Source organism: Cyprinus carpio, chromosome A18 (assembly GCF_018340385.1).
Source record: "Cyprinus carpio isolate SPL01 chromosome A18, ASM1834038v1, whole genome shotgun sequence".
Lineage (NCBI taxonomy): Eukaryota > Metazoa > Chordata > Actinopteri > Cypriniformes > Cyprinidae > Cyprinus > Cyprinus carpio.
Genome location: NC_056589.1, coordinates 20,239,601 through 20,262,032, shown reverse-complemented (window position 1 = coordinate 20,262,032; position 22,432 = coordinate 20,239,601). Strand labels below are relative to the sequence as shown.

General features: G+C 37.9%; 1 pseudogene; it reads left to right on the top strand.

Annotated features, from left to right (window-relative positions):
* Positions 1-4,170: 4,170 nt before the first annotated feature.
* On the top strand, positions 4,171-22,037 carry LOC122133930 (annotated as a pseudogene).
* Positions 22,038-22,432: the final 395 nt, after the last annotated feature.

Below are 22,432 nucleotides of genomic sequence, written 5' to 3'. Positions count from 1 at the left end.
CTTTAGCGAATGTGGAAACACAAACATCCAAACGATTAACAGATATATAACCTAACGCGGACATACGTATAGTGGATTATTTTTTTTTTATTGTTCCGTTTGGCAGCAGAAGGATATTTTTCTAGAGGTAAGTGCAGTGTTTAAATCTCTCATTCGATGATAATGGCTCTGTTGTTGATTTTATTAGGCTTAGCGGGCTAGCTAAATTAGCTTAAAAGCGGCTAGCCGACCATGCTATCAACACTTTTACAGTGTTACTCATCAAAACACATCGTATGTGACCAACTTTTCTGCTAACACGTTACGATTCCTGCTATGATTCGTAACAAGTCAAAATGTGTTTTTTAATTCTTTTAAACACTGAGATTTGGTCCATGTAGCCATTATTAGCCCGGCTTTGCTAGCTCTCTATGCTTGTGCTAAACGAGACACTGTTTATGTAATGAAATGAAATGGAATATAACCATTCCAGTGCTTTCTAATTTTAATAGTAGTTTGCATGGATGCAGACACGCTATTTGTGTATATTTTTTTTAGTCCCAAGCTTAAGGCCTCGTTAATAGACATATTGTACTGTTTCTAATCGTAGTGAGGTGACTTGACTGACAGATAAATGCTGTATTAATCTCAATATGCAAATTGCAGTGCAAAAGCAGCCTGATATTATATACACATGTACACAGAGAACAAGGTTAGCCGGGTCAGCATGTGATCTAGCAACATTTTTAGCATTGTTATGGTCAATATAACCTGTAATGATGATTTAGAAATCAGTCCTAAAGAAAACATGCACAAAGCTTGCCGTCAACCGACACTTGGTGTGGAGTCTCTAGTCTACACGACTCTCTCAGACTCAAGATGTTACAGTAAAACCATAAGATGTGCTTGTGCATTTGCTTGCTTTGAGACCTGAAGAAGCTTAATGTCATGAATGCCCGTGTCTCAACTACACACAGGATTTATTTTAAGCTTCGGCGCTCGCAGCAGCCTTGAACTTGGCAGCTTGATTATCACTCCGTTTTGTTTACAAAGATTTGCCATTTAGATGTTGCGACTGAATTGAGCTGTACTGTTTTTTTTTTGTTGTTGTTCTTTATCCTTAAAGATCCATTTGAGCACCTCTCCTATCGATTACAGTAAACGAGGTTACGTTGCAGCTGGTTGAAGCAATAGTAAGGTAGATAGGATAGGGTCAAATCCCTTCTGTAACTAACCTTATTCTACTATCTTTAGAAAGGTTGTAAATACTGGAGTGTTGCCACAAACTTAATATAGTCATTATGATAATTTCCTACATAGAATAAATAGATGGTTTAAGGAAACTTTCTGGCTATTTGAAGAGCTGTAGATAAACCTGTATCTATCTGGGACATCCTATTTGGCCAACCCATAGACATTTCTTTTGGTTTGATGAAAATGCCTGGTAAGGCATTAAGTTTAAAAATGCATAAGCCCTTCTACTTTGGCTTTGGGACACATTAGATTTGTGTTTCTGTGTGTCCAGGTGCTTGGAAATGCAATCCTCCTCTTTCATTCTCCTCACACACCTCAGCAGTAAACTCAAGATCATGTTATGGAGCATTCTTCAAAAAGTTATTGATTGTTTATCTTTGCTTTTTGATGGTTGCTTGTATGCAGCCTTTTTTTAAGCAGAGATTAACCAATATCTTTTTTCACCAACAGGTAATAGTAGTAATTATAACAATTATAATAAATTATAGGCTAGTTGTTGTTGTTATTATGTGTGAAAATATACAGGGTAAGTAATTGAAATGTATGCATACATTTGCATTCTAAATGTGTCTGCCTATTTATTATTTTTTATTTATTGGTATTTCTAATACCTGCCTTTAACAAATGTTAACAAATGACTTTCAAGACATTTGTTATTTTTAAAGGGCGTTATTGGGTGTTATTCTTTATTAGTGGTCCCAATTTAAAAAAGGAAAGGTGTAAATATTGGTTAAAAAATTAAAACTTTTATCCATCTAACTCTACTTAGTGCTGCACTGTGCAACTAAATGTTTGCCTAATAAATCATGTAGCTGTTGGGACATTCGGGTCATTTCAATCAATGGCTGGAGTCATTTTATTGTGACTCTTTTAAACCTGTCTTTGTGGGGCAGCTGCACACGCTTGGCCAGTCTAACTTGGTTGCCCCCCACAGAAGTGACATCTGTCTTTTAGAGTCCACAGCTTTAGGGAAATGGTGAGGGAACCTGAGCCTGTTTAGAATGGCTGAAACAGGAGTATAGAGCAGGGATAGTCCATTTCACACTCTCTGGCCCATTGCATCTCTCTTCCACCTCTATACTTGCGTGCACACAACACCGTTCTCTTTACCCCCTTGTGCCACCAATATGTCTCCTGCATAATTGCTACAGGATCATAATTCTGGTCGACCATCCGTCTGAGTGAAGCAGACAAGAAGCCTGATTGTTTACATTGTGTATGAGCATGTGTACATGCATGGAGGTGGGTGGATTCAGTCTTCCTACTGTGTTCTTTCTCCATGACAACAATCTATTTGCCCATTTCTAGCTTAGCACGTTTTTGGATTCATTTGTTGCGGTTGCTTCTAATAACTATGCTTTTGTTTATTTAAATAGTGTTATTGTTATTAGCCAACTTTAGATATTTGCTTGGCTCTCAGATTTTGCCTCGCAAAAGTGCACAGAACATGCTAATGTTTTTGATTTGTGTCATTTATGCATGTGATTTGCAGTGTCTAAGACAAGTCAAAGTATGCTTTTCAGCATGTGAATATAGGCACACTTTAATTGACAAGATCTGACATTTGTGGCATGTGAAGATGATTGAAAATGACAGCTCTTGTATGTGACACTGTACAGAGACTCAAACTCTCTAACGTAAATGGAAATAACAACACAAATGCCTTATTGTTTGTCTAGGGTGCCCACAGCAATTGAATGGTTATAGCTGCAGGTTACCTTAACAGCCCCTGCCCAGAGCTCAAGCTGTATATAAAGTTACAGGATAGAGCACTAATGGACTCTGTCCGTGGAGAAGATCTCTTGGAGATGAGCAGGAGATAATGGATGGGATAGAATCGCTAATGAAGTGTGCATGTTATGCTTCATTTCCTCCTGTTTGTCTTCAGATGGAGACGCTTCTGTTTCATTTTTGAAGTGAATGGCCCAATTGGAGACAAACGTGTCAAAGATGGTCAAGAAGGCGGTGTGGTCATAGTAATAAACTTTATCTTAGCACTGAACTTATCTCATATTTGCACTGAATTAAATACAATATACGAATTTAATGTCCTCTTCTCAGTTTATTGTATGCCATTGGATTGTTTATGGTGTTGATATTCACACTGAATTAAATGCGATATACGCTGTGAATGTCCTGTTGTCGGCGCATGTGTTTACATTGGTTTTGGAGTGTGTAAAGGCCATCTGTTAAGGCAGGTTCAGGGCAAAAGCTTTATCTCACGTAAAACAACTGCACAGATAATTGTAGATTACATGAGTGATATGTGAACTTTTTTTTTTTCATAAGTTATTTTCCACTGAAAAATTCCACTTGTTTTGCATCCTGGCTATGGAGGAGTAGAGCTCTGGTGTTTATTCTACCCGGAGCACAATGACCTGCATGTAAATATCATGCCTGAGCCCTCATTTAGATGGAAATGCTGGGCAGAATCTGTGCCCTGCCCTCAGCCCTTTTGTTTACAAGTGCTTGCCCTGTATTGATTGGAGATTTGTACAATTATCAAATCATTCTGCTGTCCCATGAGGGCAGTGTGGAGCACATGGTGCATTTTTATTTTTTTTTTGCTTTATGGTATTTTTTGAGTATAGAAGATTATGTATGGGTTATATGGCACTTTGGCACAATGGATGTATAATTTTTCTCAAAACACATAAAAACATAAAAGATGCAATTCATACAGAACTGAAAAAAAGAGAAAAAACTGTCAGGAGATGACTACCATTTCTGTGATCTGTTTTCAGTTTCTGAATTTAAAATTAATATTTTGTAATATTGTAATGAAGAAAAGAAAGAATGAAATATTTAAGGAAAATTAAACTTGATATTAAATATCAAATTATTTTTGTATTCTTGATGTAATACTGAATATTTAAACAATTAAGTCTTATTAAGTCAACCAACATTCAAGAAGCCATTTTGTTGTCATATGACAGTGTCTAAAATATTTTTCCTTTTCGCCAAATACTTCTGTTTTATTTATTTATTTATTTATTTGTTCATAGACATGGCAAGGTGTTTTTCCTTGTATCCGTGCAGACAAGTTGGGGAGAAAGTACAATAAGTACCTTTAACACAGAACAGGATGCCTGCAGGTATTTCAGTCACACTGTGTATGAGGTAGGAATGAACAAAATCCACTTTATCTGTTAACCGTCACATCTTCCCTTTCAAATGATAATGTAGCAACACTGGAACAAAAGACTTGGCAAATGGTCTTTGATAATTTTCAAAGGCTTTCATTTCTTTTATAGGTCCATCGTTATATTTAAAATTTCTATGACTAACAGATGTTTATACATAAATAGGAAAAGGCTGTCTGAAGAACCTAAAGACGAACATCATTTGTTTTGATTATAATGGCAAGGATTTTAATACGAGATCTCGTAAGCACAGCTTTGTGGAATTTAATGTTTTGGTTGCCATGTTATCACTAGCTAAATCTACAGGGCATGTTTTGACAGAGGCGAGGGTCGGGACCAAAGGTCACCATGACAGTCAGAGCCCTGTAGTGTCACACTGAACCACAAACGGTGTTGTTGTCTAGGCCTTAATGTCAGTTTCAAGAGCAGAAAGGTCAGATTGTTTTTATCAGCCTTATTTTAAGCATGTTGGCCATGCGCTGGTGTATTTTGGGGAGTGGTGAGAGGTGATACTTAATGGTGTATGATGTGGTTCTACGCTTTGAGCTTCATTATAACAGTTAAGATTGCTGATATTGTATTTGTTGTAGTGTGCCACCTTCTCTCTCTCGCTCTTTACTTATCAAGCCATTAAAGTGCCTTTAAAGCTGCATTGCTCTGTATTTATGGTTTTGTTAGTGCTGTTTATGAGCAGCATGTGTGATCGTTGAGTTGCCGGCTGTCATAGAGGTGCCATGCTGTAAAATCTCTTTGTCTGGGCAATGTGAATAGAGTCAGAGGCAGTGGCAAGAGGAGGAGCTGTGTAACCTGAAACGGCAGGGCCCTTGAACCGGTCCCACTCCTCCTCCTCCTCCTACTTCTCTGAAAGAGAGAAAACCAAAGAGAGCGAGCATGCTGACTTCAGGCTGACATTTGACTCCTCATCCTACAGGCAACTGCGGTGACTGTGCAGGCGGGACTCTCTCCTTCTTTCTGTGGTCGTTCTGAGAGTTTGCTCCTCTGTGCAACAGCGTGTTTCTTCCCTCTCCGTTTTCTTCACTTGGAGAGCTAACAGCGTACTCCAAAAGTCCTGGGAGTGGTCTTTCTCAAATGAGTCCTGGAATGTGCTTTTAGAGGGGAACTACTTAACCCTGTTTTTAGTTTTTTTTCCCTCTTTCTGGAGATTGCTGCTGAAGTCTCTTTCCAGGCACTGGAAACTGGTCTACTTGTGTAACATTCCTGGATTACAGCGAATCCTTACCCCCCGACACTTTTTGCTCTACCAACTTTCTTTGTGCTTATCCTGGACTGTACTTTATTGAAGAAAAAAGTATTTTAAAACACAAACCTTCTGCTCTCCACTTTGAGGATCGGCTGCTGGAATTATGCAGATTGTGTGAGTGTAGGTGTTTGGGACTCATCCCTTCCTCCTTTGGGGGGTCGGGGTGGGGATACCTTACCGTGGCCCTAGGAGATCTGTTGAACTGTGTTTCCATCTTACGCTGGTTTAAGAAGACTGTAGGAAAACAAGCGTGAAACGGGAAAGTAGGGACCCTCTCATATGGGACCTTTTTTTATGAAAAGAGAACAATGTACTGTCAATCTTCTCCCTATGTCGGCCTCTATTAGACTACAGCCTGTGTACTCATGGAAGGGAGTGCTCAAGCTCTTCTCTTGCATAGCGGCCAGAACGACTAGTAAACCTAAAGGTAACAGAACCATGCTCACATTGTTTTCTACCACCACTAACTTTAGAAACTGAGAGGAAGACCCTTTCATTGGTCTGTGTTAACGTTTGCCTAAAACTGAAAGCTCTATTTTCATTTACTAACCTCCATGTCATTTCAAACCTCTGTGAAATGCAAAAAGAGTGTTTTAACTGTTTGTCCAAACCATGAAAGTCATATGAGTCCAAAACCACATTGGACAAAACACTTCCATTGTATGGACATATAACACTGAGACATTTTGACATGGCATAAACCAGAAAACAATCAATGCATTATAAACGTATTCATATGTAGCTCTACCCTTTTTGTGTACAAATAAGAAAACCAATCCATTCACACAGCTGCTGTCCTCTGATAACATTGCTGTGCTTTCTACTGTGGACAAAGAAGGGAAAGTTTTCTATTTACAGAGACAACACTGATTATTTTCTTTTCTCTGTTTGTTTTAAAATGCTTATATCCCTCACATTCTTCTTTTTTTTTCTTTGTGCATTTGTGTGTTTGCGGAAAGCTTGAGTCTGTGGCATGGAAGCGCGGCTTCAATGAAGCTGTCATCAGATCTGCTGTGTGCATTGTTCCAGTGTCTTGTACTCAGCTGTGCTTTTCTGTTCACTCCATTAGTAGTGTAATAGTGTAGACTAGGATACACAAATGAGTTTTGGGTTGGGGGGGTGTGGGGGGTTGAACTTTAAAGTGTGATGTACAGTGAGGGCAAGCTGTGACTCGTCTATCTGCTCAGGGAACTTTGACTCACAGACTGGAAGATCATGTGTTTCTGTGCCTTGTATATGGGGAGTTGACATAACACGTTTTCATTATCCCTTGATAAATATAGGCTACTTTTTTAAAACTTGTTTTTTTTATTTCATCAGGAAATAATAAAATGCAATCTGAATTGCATAAACTTCTCAATTTAATTATACAATTTTGAGATTAATTAAAAATGTAGCCTCTTCAGTGAACTGAATAGCAGAATTTCAATAAATACATTTTATTTTTTTGAAAATAAATTTTCCAAAAAAAAAGACACCTTGTCTAAATGTTATATATAAAACAATTAATTTGTAATTTTAAAAATGTCCATAGTTTTAATAAAATGTCTACAGTGCATTGTTTATAATTGTATTATGCATTTTTGGGGGTCAAATTATGTAGCTATTAAAATTAAATGTTGCTTAAAACTGGTGGCTAGTTACAGCATCTGAAAGCATACATTTTCCGTTACAATAATCACCTTCAAAAAATCCTAAATGTTCAAAAAATATCAATGACCATTTGTCAACTACTTATAGTACATTTCTGTGCCTTTATCTCATCCTACATTTAGATATTTTTCTTTTCTTCTCAAGCCAAATCTTGCATAAGTTTTCTGTATGACATAGAATTGGCCCTGAGATTTGGTACATCGAGACAGGTCACTGTATGACTCATGCAAAGGATTCATAACTTAATTATAAGCATCTCATACTAGCAGCTGAGTCAATTACGATTGTTGATATCAAAACAAAATTGCGTTTTCAGCTTTTAAGTCCCTGTTGGCTTTTGGTCATGCTGATCCAATCTATTGACCATCTGCCAGATTTGGACTTCTACATCTCTTAAACTGCTGAATTATTTCACCAGATACTTTAATGCATATTGATCGACCTTCCATTTTCTATGGCTTCTGATGAAATATTGAAGTGTGGCCTAATGTGGAGAAATCATTGTGAAGCCCAGACGTTATTGTGCTGTGCATTAGCCCTGCCCACCATGAGCATCTGCTTTAACAGGCTTTACATTAGAAAAGATAAAACTGTACAAAGCTGTATTCATAGGGCCACTAAAAAGAGGTAATTTGGAGGGGTGTGTCTGTTTCTCAATACTACGGCATGAAGAAGTATCTGTTCTACTTGTTTTGTAACTGCATTGTTTCCAGCTTCATTGATTCTTTTGTTATCATAATTTATTGCACAGTTGCTATAGAAAAACAAACAAACAAAATGTGTTATGTTGATGTTTAGAAAGTCATTCTCATCTAAGAACAATGTTTTAAGAAGGAATTTCAACACTTAAGTAGTTGTCGTTTAGTTAGTGTGGGAGCTTAGTGACATTTAAACAGCATGGGAAAATTATTTTTTTTTTTGGTTAAGCAATGAACAAACTGACTAGCTGTGAGACCTGAATTTCACCTCTGTTTTTTCATTGTCTGTTACAAGACTAACCAAACCTCCTCTCTCTCTTTGCATTCTCTATCATTCCAGAGGTCCACACATTTCAAGGAAAGAAGAAAGACGTACTTGGAAATCATATGGACGAAGGCAAGTATTCAGTAGAGCACAACCGATATGGGTTTTTGGAGACTGATACCGATATTAGGGATTAAAAAATGCCGATTTTGATATATTGGGCGATATTCTTTGTGTATATTATAGTACAGTACCAGTCAAAAGTTTGGATACTTTCCCATTCGTGTGTCCAAACTTTTGACTGGTACTATATTAGGGATGGGCGATATGGGCTTAAAAATGTATCACGATAATTTCTGATATTTACTGCGATAACGATAGCAATGACGATAATTTAGGGAATCCTGTTTTTTTTTTTAGAGAAAAGTATTATCTTTCCTAGTTTTACCCAAAATAGGGTGTGGTGAGCAGTACACACGACTATTTATTTCATACTGGAAGCCGGAGGGCGCCCTTGCGCAGAAACTCCACATATCAATAAAATAAACAATAATCCAAAAAATCACTCATGCCGACAGAGGTATCCAGTGATCGCTGTAGCTGAATAAAACACAGATAGAGAAATATTGACTGAGGAAACCTGAAGACAATAAACACCGCGATTGCACAAAATACATGGTCTGTGTTCTTCAAGCAATCTTGGGTATTTTTCATAAGAATAAAGTATATTTATAATGCAATGGTAATCGACATAGCCCTTTATCACTGTATATAATGCTATAAACATAGTATGATTTCTGCCTTATTCTGTGATACGAAACCACATCTGATCTCAAAAATAAAGTTATTTGAAACCTGTTATGAAGTTAATATGGAGAAAAAGCACGTCAATAAATAATCTCTTTGTTGGACAACAGGTTTGTAAACGACTCATACACAATGTAAAACCTGTATTGCACACGTGCTACTGTAGTACATTTACTCAAGGCTCAGACCGATTTTTGTCGCACTGTACAGAGTTATCTAAACCTGTTCCAGATTGTAGGAGGAGCTGCTCAATTTCACGTCCGCATTCCTTCACATCACTCCACACAGTCGCACACAGAAATGTGTCATCAACTAGACTTTATCGTTATTATCGTGGGAAGACTAATTTTTATCGTGGGGATAATCATTACCATTAAATCATAAAAGATAATATACATAACATAATTATACTATATACAGAATACAGTATATACTAGGGCTGCACAATTAATCGCGATTGTCATGTGCATTTAGTCATTAAAGCTGGTTCTGTGATTAGCAGTAAATCTCCATCACCTACTTTCAGGTGGAGCAGCATTTACTACGCAGAGCCATAGTTCTCTGACAAGCTGTGCAAAATCGCGTTCATAATCGCAGACTATATAAGGATTGTAGGATTATGAAATCAACGAAATCGTTCTAGATTATGACAGCTGTTTGCGTATGACAGCTGGGGCTTGATCGTGCCTCGTCGGGGCTTCCTCGGGGCCAACGGCCAGGGTTTTTTGGCCCAACGAAAACCTTGGGCCAAAGCGGGCCAGCTGGGGCTAGAGGAGTGGTTATGAACAAGGCGGAGTTTTCAGAAAGATAACAGCTCATCAACATTAAAAACTTTTAAAAATAAGCTCAAAACTCACTTTCAGGCAGCAGCAAGTGTTTGAAATAACGCGATCCGATGTGGATTATAATCATCATAAAAGGCAGAAATATTTATAAGCGATGTAAAAGACTATGCACGCTAAACATTAACGTTTCCATAATAAACATGGTAAATGTGACCGCTTGAAGAAATCAGACGTCAGCTTCTTATTCTCTATCACAATTGTGTATTTATTTATTAACATATTTTATCTGTCATAAGTCTCGTCTCAAGTTTAGCTCCACCATAGCATGTCATCAAATATAATAATGATTTTTGTTCGGGAGCTTTTATAAAAATAGAGTTATTATCATTCATTCTTAATGTGACGTATATAGGCTACTGTGGCTACAAATAAACAGAAACAGTCTCGACTGAATAAGCAGGCTATTTTCATAAGCGCTAGTTCCCGTGACTTATTTCTTAGTTTTCTGATAAATTCTCTTTGTTGGTGAAACGAAGCGGAGCTTCTGGCCCCGACGGTGGAAACGCTGCGCTATTCTGGCCTCGTGCTACTGGCCCGAGGCTATTAGCCCCGCCCCGGCCCATTTTAAGCCCTGGCTTGAGAGTGCCTTCTGCCTAATTGCGATTTAATTTCGATTAATTGTGTAAAACTAACAAAAACAAAGATACGCATGACAATCGCAGCTTCTGCCTAATTGTGATTTAATTTCGATTAATTGTGTAGCCCTAGTATATACATAAACAGAATCTATATATAGTAGGGCTGTGTATCACCAGCAAAGTCACAATACGATATGTATCACGATACAGAGGCAACAATACTATACATATCATGATACAGAACAGCACTGAATTTCACCTCAGCAGAATTTAGCAAAACAGCTGTTTATGAAACACTGCATACTATAGGGCCAGTGTTAATTAGCAGGCAGTTGACCTCTGCATTATGAATGGCCTCCATAACTGTACCACAGTACAATATAGGTAATGGCATATGTTTCATGTTTGCATTGGGCAGTCCCCACCAGGTACAATATTCTGAGTGTTTGCATCTTGTTTTTAAGCCAATAAATACTAAATAATGTTGGCTGGTGTCGCTATCTCGCAAACGCGGTGGCGGATCTCCACCAAATTCGGGGGATCCCTTCAGTTCGAGGAGCAAGTTATTTTAAAACTGAATGAGTTTGTTTCTTCTGTTGAACATAAGTTATTTTGAAGAATGTTGGTAACCAAACAATTGCTGGTCCCCAGTGACTTCCATAGTATTTTTTCCCCCTTCTATCAAAGTTAATGGGGAGCAGCAACTGTTGGGTTACCCAAAATATCTACTTTTGCGTTCAGCACAAGAAAGAAATTAACACAGGTTTGGGACAACATGAGAATGAGTAAATAATGACGGAATTAAAATTTTTGGGTGAACTTTCCCTTTAATGACAAGCAGCAGCATGTTTAGTACTGTCCCTTTAAGAGCTGCATGCATCTAATATACAGGAATGCATCCGTTTTTCTATACCTTTTCTATACCTGTGTTTTTGACAGTATTAGTGCTAACTTATCTTCATGTTTCCCTCATTCATGTGTTGAGCGTCACCTCGAGGAGCCATGAAGTAGCGATGCTGGGAGCAGGGAAATCTATTTAGAGATTTATTTATCTATTACTTATTTTATGAATGAAATATCGATATTTGGTGCCAGTGAATTAGATCGTTACAGTGCAAAAGTGCATACGAGGACGAGCAAGCGCGGGTTTGGCAAGATGTATTTGGAGGTTATTGCTCACGTCTTATTTGACACAAAATCAAATGTTTCCATATTCACGATGTATTTGAATGTTAAAATACTATTTATAATGTAAACTAGGCTTGTACTTTACATGCATTTGCATATAGACGGAAAAGATCATCCTAACCTTTTATATGTTTGATTGACTGCATTTTTACAGACTGCGAAGGAAGTTTGATTTGCTAGAATTTGTGGGGTGTGTGCACGCGAGGCGCAAGCACGATTGAACAGCTGAATCATTTAAAAAAAACTCTATTTTTGGAGTAAGATATAATCCACAAAAGTGTTACTTTTATTTTTGCACACTCACAATAAAAACAGAAGATGTGTACTTTCGTAAAATAAAGAAAACAAACATAATGCGCGTTGTCATCCTTTCCTTTCTGTGAACTTGTTTGAGTGCCATGCCACACTTCTGTTTTAAATCTGTTAGCTTAATTAAAGGGCTAGTTCACCCAAAAATGAAAATTTGATGTTTATCTGCTTACCCCCAGGGCATCCAAGATGTAGGTGACTTTGATTCTTTAGTAGAATACAAATTATGATTTTAGCTCCAGTCGTTGCAGTCTCTCAGTCGTATAATGCATGGCAAATGGTAACAAAATCTATGAAAGTAAAAAAAACATGCACAGACAAATCCAAATTAAACCCTGCGGCTCGTGACGATACATTGATCTTCATCTTCATCTTCTTCTTCATCATGTCAGATCACAGACTAATAAGTGCATTACTGCCACCTATCTCTTAAATGGACCATTGACACTCCTAATTGAGATTAATAGTGTACCTACATCTTGGATGCCCTGGGGGTTTTTGTTACATTTTTGTTACAATTTGCCATGCATTATACGACTGAGAGATGCCCTGGGGGTAAGCAGGTTAAACTATCCCTTTAAGTCAGATATAATACATATCACCTACATCTTGGATGTCCTGGGGGTAAGCAGGTTAAACTATCCCTTTAAGTCAGATATATTTCGTGTTAAAAAAAAATATTTATGAATATTTATATATATATAGGCCTATTACTTAGGCTGTACATTTTCCTTAAAGCATCCCATTTTGTCCCATGGCTTGAAGACTTGTGCCCTGTCTAGGTCCATGCAGAAACGTGTGAAATATGCTCTTAAATAGTTGTGGCATCACCGTTTAGTGACATTATTGAATGCTCCGGGAAAACATATGGTCAGTGTCGGTCACTGCACCTTTTTATTGCTTTTTGGATTCCAGCAATTATTAATTTACAGATTATAAGGTCTGATTATGACTAGTGTGGTATAAAAGCTTTGTTTCTTACAGGAATAATTGGAAAATGTGAATTTGAATTTAGAATTTGTTCGATTTATTAATTTGTTTCCTCATTTTAGTTAAATCATGGGTTGTTTAAAGGGATACTCCACCCCAAAATGAAAATTTTGTCATTAATCACTTACCCCCATGTTGTTCCAAACCCGTAAAAGCTCAGTTTGTCTTTGAAACACAATTTAAGATATTTTGGATGAAAAACCTGGAGGCTTGAGACTGTCCCATAGACTGCCAAATAAATAACAGTGTCAAGGTCCATAAAAGGTATGAAAGTCGTCGTCAGAATACACCACCTGCCATCTTTTACGGGTTTGGAACGACATAGTGGTAAGTGATTAATCAAAATTTTCACTTTTAAAATTAGAAATTTTCATTTTGGGATGGAGTATCCCTTTAAGAAACAAAGTTAATGAAACATGGGCAGTGGCCACAAATGAATAAGTTGTAGGAACAAATTAACACGTTTTCGGAATGAATAGCCTTTCTGTCCTGTGTCCTGGAGCCCTGCAAAGCAGAGAGCCCAATATGAAACAATTATCTGGGGAAATTACTTAGTTACTACATTTCTATTGTTTTCCATGATGAAGAACTTTGTGTTATTTCTATTTTAATGTACTTTTAATGTTTAAATCACATTAAAAGCTTAATTTGTACATTATGAATGAATGACAATGCATTCATATGCCGTCACCATCACTCACAGCTGCTCGCAAGTGTTTTGGCATGAGCTGCACGCAGCCCAAAATTAAATAGCTTAATTGACCATCGATAGGTTTAATCGATTGCATCTCTTACCGACAATTAATTGATCATCGATTAATCGTTGACATCCCTAGTACTGTACGAGCTTGTTTCCATAACACATATAAGAATTGAAAGAGACAGTCAAATTTTAATCATAAATCTTAATAACCCACAAAACTTGCATTGTCCACTCTGAGGAGTGCTTTCAGATCTCAGAAATAAAATTCATTCCCATTACAGAATGTTGCAGACCACTAACCACATTTCAGAGACTGCAACAAGCTTAAATCCAATGGTAACACCTACTGAGTGAACAAAGCGCTTGACCACAAACATCTCCATGAAGTCTAGCGTCAGACCACATTATAACAGTACCTGATTAAACACCAAGCCACAGTTTAAAAAAAACTTGGTTTTGCTAATCCTTTTTATCTACTGAAGTATGTCATTAATTGTCAACAATTTTAGAGGCTGCAAATGGATACTAGATGGTTGTTCCTCTCACTTTAACGTTGTATTGTAAGAAACTCTATTCAAGTGTTTCATTAATGTGAATGTTTGTAAAAGAGGTTATGGAACTTTGTATTATCTAAACAAGATGCAGAAGATCAACGTTCATTTTCACATCATTAATATTTTTATCATGAAATTGTTTTAGCGCCTCTTTGATGGTTATTTAATCAGTGCCCTTAAATTAACAGATCTTGCCTCTTGATTTTAACCAGGTTTTTACTATTATGTGCAGTTATAAAGTTTGATTGTTGCATGAATTAAAATATTGAATTTTGAAAATGTTTCAAATTAAATTGTGTATTCAAGCAACACACTTATGTCTCGTCTCGTCAGAAACCAGTACATATTTCTTACCAGACATGTGGAGTCCCAGCTCATGCCTCATGCCCTAGGCATGAGAAACTTAGGTTGCAGTTTTGATGTTTGAATTCATCAGTAAACATTAGAATATTTGAGATGTGACTACATTGCAATTATCTGTTCTTAAGGCAAGACTCTCTGATGTCATTGAAAACAGGGTGGCCGTGAGTCCTTAAAAGTCTTAAATTCAGATTCGATGGGTCTTAAATATTTTCAGTCCCATTACTGCAAAAAAAATTCTCCAGTCTGATGGACACAGTGTCCATTTACAATAATTGGACAGACAGATTTTTTCCCCCGCTGTAGTTACAGCATGCTACAGTTAGCTGACCAGCCTCCTAGCTAGTTTAAATGCAAGTTTACTGAAAAATGTCTAGAAAGTTTTACTTGCCCGGCCAGTCAAAATTCAAATTTAAAACTTAAAACAAAAAAAAAAAAAAAAATCAAAAAAACAAAAAAGAAACAATCATACTTCAGAACACAGAAAAATAAAAAATAAAATTGCTAATTGAAAGTGTATTTCTGGTATCAGTGTCGTGCTGTTTTGGGCTCGCGCTGCTGTCCGTCTCTTTGTAAGAGACTTTTATGGAGAAATCAAATCAAAGGAGCATATGAAATGAGCAAAAGAGATGAACGGGACACATAAAGAAACTCACAGAAGAAACATACTGAGGTAAAAATTCAAAATGTTGAGTTTTTATTCATAACATTAGGCAACATACCATGGCAAGGGAGCTTATTGCAGAATATTCTTACGATTGCAAATGTTAAATTGATTTTAATTTAAAAAAACAAGTAATTAAGTAGTCACGTAATTAAGATATTTAGATTTTAGATACAACATTGACTGTTTTGTTCCGTCAACAACTAAAATGGTTCCAACTTTCAAACAAAGATCACAGCAGAAGTATTGCTCAATCTCAAAACATACAGCAGTGTTTCGTTACTGAATGATTCAGTGTTTTGAACAAATCACTTAATTGAATGACTCAATGACTCACTCATTAAGTGAATTTTGTAAGTTTAAAAGTATGTATTTTCCCCCCAACATTTCTTATTTGTATATTCAAAATTGTATTTGAAACCTTAATTTCATAACATCATTTATTGCAGTTGTAATTGTGTAATGTAAATTATTTAATTTGTTTGGTATAGAGCCTTAGTGTAAATTGAATCTATTGATCAGCTGTAAGAATTTGATATGAAATATGATGCATACATTTAATAAGGTTTAAAAAATTTATCTTAACATTTAGATACATCTAAAGGCTTATAGAACACAGATTAAAATATTGCTTCAGAATAAATTTTACACCACCAGAAATCTCGGTGATGTGGTACCTTTGTGGGGTTATTTTGAATGGGATATTGTATGCCGATATGAAAAGTTTGCTGTATATCTTAATAAATAGCATTTCTGACAGCAATATATATTTATATATCTTTTTACATTTAACAAATTAAATATTACATTATATGTACGTAAAATAATGTGTGATTTCCATCAGAGGTTTGGTGTTAAATTTCATATCAGGTGATATTAAAAAGGTCTTAAGAAGTCTTAAATTTAACTTGTTCATATCTGTAGACACCCTGGAAAATTGACTGAGGTTAACACCTCGTCATATTCTAGTTTTTCAAATAATCATGACTCCATGGAGACCAAAAGCTTTGTGTACTCAGCTCTTAGTGATGGGCTGGCTTGATCTCTGTGACCTTTGACTGAAGAATTATGTGAGCCCAGAAACATACTGGACACAAGTATGCAAATGCAGATGCAAATTCTTGGCCGAAGTATTGAAAGCAAGTTGTGCAGTTGTACGTAAATGTAGGTTCCTACATTAAATTAATGTAGTGGTAAGAATACTTTCAATTGTCAGTGCCATTAGTCCAGATGTGTTTTTATTTAAGTAGCTAGCTGTAAACATGTTGAAAGGTTAACTTGCGTTGACCTTGCGTAGCTAAAAGTGGTTTGTTCACGAGTGTATTTTGGGCCTTGGATTAAAGACTTGACTATGACTTGTCCAACTGCCTTGCTTTGACTCAACTCTGCACTAATGCTGATGTTACCCTCAGCATTACTGCTGATGTTTTTGCTGATGCTCCATTAATCTGATGTACTAAAGTTACCTGGCCTAACTGTCTACCTGAGACACACAAATAACAGTCTTGGGTATTGCAGCTTCAGCTTGTGTAGTGCAGGTCAGTTGCATTGCCATTTGCCTTTTGTTCTGTCTTCCTATCGCCATTAGAAGACCTGACAACAAGTCTGCTATAACCACTTCCTCTGGGGTTGCAGGATTTCCTGTTATATCTGATGGACTGCAAACTTTCCACTGACATAGCAGCTCAGCACTGCTGGAGAAAAAAGACACGCCACAGTTCTTTTGATTCCCAGATGAAGAACTTTACAAAATAAAATCAGCAATGCCACAAAGGCTCTCACCACTCTTTGCTTTCTTCCAGAGTTTTAAACCAGTCCTCAGTAGAAGTCAACTTTTTTTTTTTTTAAACCCAAGTCTACTATATATGCCATAGAATTTCTCCACAGAGTGCTTTCTAGACTCACTTTTGGCACAGTGGACTTGAAAAGAAAAACAAATGGCAAACGACCAATATACATTATAGCTTTCCTAAAGAATAATCCAATTTTTTTTTTTTTTTTAAACCTTGCATCCATCTCAAATTGACAATTACTCTTGCTCATTACATGGAAGCTCTGGCAGAAGTAGCATAAATGTTTGAACATGCTGCTTTGCAAATGCTTTTTTGCCTCCCTCGAGAAACCGATTTCTGATGGATTAATATTTAGCTCTGGCAGAAGTAGCATATTTTTCTTGCCAAGCACAACTTATAAAAGTCAATGTCCATAAAAAATCCTTTCTCATCATTCAAGCACTATAACAAACAACAAAACCAAAACCAATACATTACCTATATGTTTGCTTTCCCTTCCCTTCCAATTAATTTATACTTTTTCCTCATAGTGACAGATGCATCTCTTCAGCTGTCATTAAAACCTCAGCTTAATGGAGCAACAATGTTGTTACAGTAGCGTACAACAGCCATCAGCCACTCAGACTGTTTCGTAGTGGGAGGTTGGCCTGCTGTGTCTTTGGCTCAACTTCAAGCAGACAGACTGTCTTTGCTTCTCTTATTGTATCAGTGACAACTTTTCTGGATATAAACGCATATCTCAATGTGAGACAGTGTTGTGTCCAGTCCTGCTCCTGGTGGGCCAACATCCTGCAGAGTTTATCGCCAACCTGCCTGAAAGTTTCTAATAATCCTGAAGACCTTGATTGGCTGGTTCAGATGTGTTTAATTGTGCTGGGAGTTAAGCTCTGCAGAACGATGGCCCTCCAGGAGGCAGATCCTTCTGAATGGTTGATAGAAATGATGTTCCAGGACCAAAGGATGTTGATCCAGGAACATGTGTAAATTATGTTTAGCGTCCATATATATATATTTGTTGGCATTTCTAATCCTCTGGTCTTTGACTACAAACCTAGAAAAGCATTGAGGCCGTAGTGCTAGCTGTAGTGCTTGGGCTAATTTTGGCCTCCGTTATTATACTAGGAGAGCTGCTCAGTGAGGAAGCTAAAAATACTTGGGGCTTTATCAGAGCAGATGTGTTTACTAGCAGATTCTAAGCCACCTACATACACACACAGCTTGTCATCTATCCACACCCCCACCCTTTTTTCTGGCGCTGTCCTTACTCCTCAATATGAGACAAATTACTGTGCTCTGATCCTGCCACTCTGCTCCTTTGTTCTGTAGTCTCTTTATTTCTCACTTAATTGATGTCCATGTTAAATCTGCAATCAGTCTTTTTCATTTGTTCCCCAGTGCTGATTTACAGTTGCTCTTGTGCTTCTGATGTGTAGATGTAGGTTATAATAGCAGTAGGGCATTACAGCTGGGGTCACACCCTTCTTTTGTCATGCCTTTTGGAAAGAATCCATCCCAAGTCCTATACTTCTCCCCACAGGTCATCCCATTCACATACACCCTTCTCGCTGCAGCTTGTTGCCATAGGAACACTCCTGAAGCAGACATGCGCTCTGGCCTTCTGAGTCCACTCTTCATTTCTGGGCTTTTTTAAAAAAAAAGTTGAAGCGTGAGCGCCATTTGCATAGTTTTTCATTAAATAACATTATATTCGCCCCGAATAATTGTTAATGTACATAATGAATTGTATATTGAGCATTTTCACTGAAACGTTTGTCTTTCTGTGGCTTTAATAAAGTCTGTATGCTTCATTTATAGAGCTATAATATAGATCTATTCCTCATTGCTCACTCTTGAAGTGAACTTTTTGTCCGTTTTGTGACAATGCTCATATCTTGAAGGCTTTTGTCCGTTTTGTGAATAAAATAAACTGTTTTAAGTCGAACTTTTGTGTTAACAGTTTCCTAGACTCAGAATATTGGATATTTATACTGAATAGAAGCAGTTAAAGTGTGACGTTGTGCAGGGTATGCCCTGTGATTTTACCGTGATGCGGAAAATGTGGATCGCAGAATCCCTCTAAATGAGGAATGTCATGGAATTGGTCAAATTTTGAATGAACAACAAAAGTCTTACCAGAATCTGAGATATGGAGCTGATCTGTTATATTAGCTTCTGAGTCGATTAAATATGATGATTTCTGAGTACTAATGAATGCTAGCCTCATTTATACATACACAGAACTTCGTAAAGGTATGTAAACACATGAACCGTCAAACTGAAAAGTCCGGTTAATTGATTTGTAAAACTGCCTCATACATAGCCAGAACTAAAGGTATTCACCCGACCTCTACTACTACTACTACTACTAAAATGAAACAAACATTATTTTTTAAGGAATAATCACACAACATTTCTTCCATGTCTATCGGTATCAGCAAAATCCACTATCGGTCGACCTCTAATATCTATGTGCCACTCAGGAAGAACAGAACTCTTTCATAGCTTTATTTAGAGTTCATGCCAGTTGAATCAGCAGATGTACATTTTACCTTGAGGCTGCATTTTAAAATGTCTTCCACTTTGTTCAGGAAGCAGAGGTGCTTAGGTTGTTGCATTGATGCCAGCTGATCTCTGTTGTCAAGCATAATGGAGTTCAGCTGCTGCTGGATTTGGTGTTAGTGCTAAGCTGGTCATGAATGTTCCTTGTAAATGCATGTTCCTCCATTTCTTTCTGGCTGTCTGTGTTAGCCATGCTAACTCTCTTCTCTGTCTCCCTCTGTTCTTTAGAAATGAGTCGCCAGACTGCCACAGCGCTGCCCACAGGTACCTCTAAGTGTCCCCCCTTCTCAGCGTGTCTCAGGTGCCTTGTCGGGCACCACCGCATCCAACAGTGACCTCGCCAGTCTGTTCGAGTGCCCGGTCTGTTTTGACTATGTGCTGCCGCCCATCCTGCAGTGCCAGAGCGGCCATTTGGTTTGTAGCAACTGCCGGCCCAAACTCACCTGCTGCCCTACCTGCAGAGGCCCGCTTGGTTCAATACGCAATTTGGCAATGGAGAAAGTGGCCAACTCAGTGCTTTTCCCTTGCAAGTATGCCTCATCGGGCTGTGAAGTCACCCTACCGCACACAGACAAGGCTGAACATGAGGAGCTTTGTGAATTCCGGCCATACTCTTGCCCCTGTCCTGGCGCCTCCTGCAAGTGGCAGGGATCTCTCGACGCCGTCATGCCCCACTTGCTGCACCAGCACAAGTCCATAACCACGCTACAAGGTGAGGATATTGTCTTCCTGGCCACAGATATCAACTTGCCTGGGGCGGTGGACTGGGTCATGATGCAGTCATGCTTCGGCTTCCATTTTATGCTTGTGCTAGAGAAGCAGGAAAAATATGATGGCCACCAGCAGTTCTTTGCCATCGTGCAGCTGATCGGCACACGGAAACAGGCAGAAAACTTTGCCTACCGACTGGAGTTGAATGGCCACCGGCGGCGCCTCACCTGGGAGGCCACGCCACGTTCCATCCATGAGGGCATTGCCACCGCCATCATGAATAGTGACTGCCTTGTGTTTGACACCTCTATTGCTCAGCTGTTTGCAGAGAACGGCAACCTGGGCATCAACGTCACCATATCCATGTGCTGAGGACTAACAACTGCGCATACTTGAAAGCATACACACGCATACAAACATGAAACCAGACATTTCAATACACCGCAGGATACCTTGAGTTGTGCTTGGGAGACGGGGGAGTTGCTAACCTAGGGAACTTTTTGCTGTTGTTCGTTCCAAGTAGTCATCAAAACAACAACAACAACAACAACAACAACAACAAAAAACGTATTGGTTGGAGCTTGGCACATCCGACCAGAACTCCTGGGTTCTCAATTTTATGCTACAATATTATGTAAGTTAAATAATTAATGTATTCTACACTTTTGAGAGCAACATTCATTGCCCTTGAAGGTATGGGAAAGCCATGTTTGTGGAATGGACATTTGAAAATGTGGCATGTGGGACGGGGGTTTGAGGAACGGCACGCCAAGCTGGATGGCGGTTGGGAATATTGATCAATTTTGGAGTGGGTTTGCTCAAAATGTGCAACCCTAAGAGCAAGTTTTTGTTCGTTATGTTGTTATTTCCCAAGACGTTTTGCATTTCAGTTCAGATAAAACACTAACTTTTATGTTCAAATATTAGGTTTTGTTTTATTCTAATCTTGCCCCCCTCCCACCCCCCTTTTTTTTGTTCTCTCTAATTTTTCCTACCTTGAGTATGATACAGAAGGTTCTGGTAATTGGTGCATGACCACTGGATAAGTCATAACAAGTCCAGATTTCATTTTAGAAGTCTTGTTTGTTTCTTCCTGTCGCTGCAGTGTTTCTCCTGTTTGTTTTTGAAGGGATGGCTTGGCACACGCACATCAAGCCAGGTTATAAAAATAGTCAAGTTTTTGACTATCAAGCTACACTTCTTTATTTTTTTTATTTTTATTTTTTTTTACATGTATATCAAGTACTCTTAAAGATAGATGCAAGCTGTACAGTATGCGTGAGATCAGAAGTTTCGGTTCCTAACCTGGAAACCCTCAATTACAAACACTGGAGTAAACACTGCATGGAATATCAGACTAGGAACCGGGGCAAGTAATACAGTTATTATAATGAGATTATTGTCATAATTATCATTTTGTAATGACTTATAAGAAAATGGAATGAAAAAGGCTGTTGTAACCTTGTGGCTAATCTTCAGTGTTTGTAGATAGTGTTGTTATTTAGAAGACCTCAATGTCTTCTTTTCTCTTTTTGTAAGTCGATATTTTTGTTGCTGTTGTTCTTTGTATGTCTGTATTTCTGTTTTTTGTAAGGATAGGGTAAAGCAAAGCCAAACATCTCTGTGGATACATTGTACTGTTGCTAGTCCTGATCTCTAATTTTATTTGTTTTATTGTTTGTTTTGTTCTATTTTGCCAGTAAATAAATCTATCTTTTTCATACCCTCTGTGAATTTTCTCACTGCTCGTTCTAAATTACAGCTGATTGTGATTCTGGCTTCATCTGGTTCCCTCTCACCCAAGACTGTTGACAAAATGGGCTGTTATTGTTGTGCTCTGTGTTTCCTCTTATGGTACTACTAAGATCAGAATTAATGGTATGTATTGTCCTCATGACATGAACATCCTGGGAGGATTTTCACTGAAAGTTTAAGCTGAGCTAACATTGATCACCTAATGTGCAAGGATGAATCTGCAAATAGCTTTCTGCATTTTTTTTTTCTTCCGATCTACCATTGTTTGGACAAACCACAAGCTCAGGCCATTAGTAGAGCCAATGTTGTTGGTTAGGGTCAGTTAGCGCCAGCATTTATGTTTCATGGAGCTCAATCTACAAA